Source organism: Pseudorca crassidens, chromosome 5, assembly GCF_039906515.1.
Source record: "Pseudorca crassidens isolate mPseCra1 chromosome 5, mPseCra1.hap1, whole genome shotgun sequence".
Lineage (NCBI taxonomy): Eukaryota > Metazoa > Chordata > Mammalia > Artiodactyla > Delphinidae > Pseudorca > Pseudorca crassidens.
Genome location: NC_090300.1, coordinates 145,486,292 through 145,489,334, shown reverse-complemented (window position 1 = coordinate 145,489,334; position 3,043 = coordinate 145,486,292).

The window sequence follows — 3,043 nt, the reverse complement described above, 5'->3', positions numbered from 1 at the left end:
AGGACCCGAGGGAGGAGGAAGCGGACCTAGGAATTCTTAGGGAGAAGGGCCAGCAGCATCCCCGGGGTCGCGGTCCTCTCTGCCCCTTCCCTGCTCACCAGCGCTCCCGGGCGCCACAACTACTGAGCCGGGGCTCTAGAGCCCGCGAACCACAGCTGCTGAAGCCCGTGCGCCTAGGGCCCGTGCTCCGCAGCAAGAGAAGCCGCCGCAGTGAGAAGCTCGCGCACCGCAACGGAGAGTAGCCCCCGCTCGCCGCAACTAGAGAAAGCCCGCGCGCAGCAACGAGGACCCAACGCAGCCAAAAATAAATAAATAAAGCAAATTTTTAAAAAGAAGTTTTCAGTGATATAAAAATTCTTGACACTGGAGTGGGTTCAGTCATTTCAGCGAATATGAATGTTTACAAAATTATAGATAAGATTTCTCTGTTTACTAAGAAACTTGCTATAGCTCATTAAGATGCAAAATTCAATCCAGTATGCATTTTCTTATGTAATAGTCTAATAAGATTTATTGTATTTGAAAGCTAACGTTAAAAGTTTTGAAATTCAATTGTATATGCTTGATCTCATATATAAAACGGTATGTTAGGAATTTTTTTTAAAGCTTACAAGTGCTAAAACATCTACAGTTTAAAAATGATGCATCTTTATATTTTGTGCCTTTTAAATGACTTGCTGTGTTGATTTTAAATCTTTTCACCTAGTTCATCGCTGTTACTTGCCATGTATTTAGGTTAAATATTTGCACAAGAAAATGACTATAAAAAATTTCCTTTGGAGTTTCTTAGATGGCCATGCAGTAACCATGAAGGTTTATCTCCTCACACAGTAAAATAAACAATGCTAAAATAACCATTAAAATATTGAAACTATAACTTCTTAAATCAGTGATTTGTTTTATTTTATTGAAGTATAGTTGATGTAAGTTACAGGTGTACAACATAGTGATTGACAATTTTTAAAGGTTATACTCCATTTATAGTTATTCTAAAATATTGGCTGTATTCCCTGTGTTGTACAAAATATCCTTGTAGCTTATTTTATACATTACAGTTTGTACCTCTTAACCACCTACCCCTATATTGCCCATCTCCCTACTGGTAACTACTAGTTTGTTCTCTATATCTATGAGTCTCTTTCTCATTGGAAGTTACTTTTATACTTGGAAACGTCAACCTTACCCCCCAACGACCAATGACCATTAACATAAATAACGATTACTGTCCTATAACCCCACAGGGTCTGGAACCCACCTGTCTTCACGATTCCTGCAAGGGACTTTGTTTTCCTTGTACAGATTAAAAACCTGACCCTCAGAGTGGGCTGAGTGGCCGGTATGAGGACGCTAGTGAAGTTGGAGGCCAGTCCGCCCCGCTGTGGCCTGGATCTTTGGACCCATCCTCCTGCAGCTGGGGGCTGGCCCAGGAGCCCAACGCTGAGCCTGCTGCAGACACTCCGTAAATATGTGTCGAGTGGAGCAAGCAGGTGATTAAAGAAATGAAACTGGTGTGTTTTATTACTAGACTGGTGTGGACTGTTAGTCACCGATGCCGCCGAACTTCCTGTAGATGAGACTCTGGATGTGAAAGCAAGTCTAGAGAAAGGTGCCACAAACAGCACCGATGACTCATTTTCTACTCAGTTTGCTTTTTTCCCACCAAAATAATGACCATGCTTATATATTTCAAGGTATCTTTATATATTTTAAATCCGATTATTTTTAAAATGTTAGTTTAAATGTTAGTTACATTTGCCACAAACAAGCTTGAAATAACCATTTGCCACTCCAGTCTCAAGGAGACCAACTGTGATTTCAAGATTATATGGAAAAGGACGCGGCTGCCTGATCTTCCCGAGGCCCTGGAACAAGCACTGTCCTGTTCCAATGTGTGAGCACCCGCGGAAGAGAAGCCCCGGGAGAGAATGGGTTCAGTTACTGGCTGTAAAATTCGATTACGTGCCCAGGGGAAGGTAAGGTCTGTGGAAGCTGAGTCTGAGGCTTCTGTGTGCTGGCTAAGATCAACCTCTCCTTTTCCGTGACTAACATAAAAATACAGATGACGTCATTAGAATGCTCCCGCATCCTGCCCCCATTATTCATCTCATGTGGCCAAAAATAAATCTTCCTTCACTGCACAGTCTACACCGATGAGTGTTTTTTTAGGCGTAGAAATTCGCAATTACACTTCCCGACCTCTGACCCAGATATCTTTCCAAGAGCAGGTTGCATTCAGGCTGGGAATTTTTTTTTTCCTCCCAAAGGTGGAAAAACATCTTCTCAAATGGTCTGTTCTACAAGTGAAAAGAAGCCCTACTCTAGGAAAGAACGGGAACTCCTGCTGTCTTTGGAATGCACTTTAGATTTGCTGTCGGGGTAACTGGAAAAAAAAAATGTTACTCTCAAAGTGGAAACTTCGATGTAAAAAAGCGAAAGGTGGATCTCCAGGAAATTACGCTGAGTGCAAAATGCCAATTCCAAAGTCTCCCACGCTATGCGATTCCTGTGTGCAAACATAATGTATTTTGAAATAACACAATTTTAGAAATAGAAGGAAGATTAGTGGCGGACGGGGCTTGGGAGTTCGGTTATCAAAGGGCCACGGGAGGGGTTCTCACGTGATGTAATGTCCCATAAACTGACTGTAGTGACAGATACACGAACCTACACAGGTGATCGCATTGTATAGAACTTCTTACTCACTGACAACGACAAATAACATTGGGGAAGTCTGAATAAGACCGGTGGATTGTATCAAAGTATCTACTTTTTTCTTTTTTGGCAAAGTTTTGCAAAGTGATAGCACTGGGGAAGCATTTGGCGGAGTGAATTATTTTTTATAACTGCATATGACTCTACAATCATCTAAACACCCGCGCGCACGCAGGTCAACAGCCGCCCGCGGCGCCCGGGCGCCTTCTCACGCAGAGCACACGGGGAGACAGCGCCGGGTCCTCACCGGTCTTTGGGTCCTTTTGCTGCGACCTGGCCCGGGGGGCGGGGCGCGTTGCGGACGTGACGTCAGTGGGCGGGGCGTGCACCT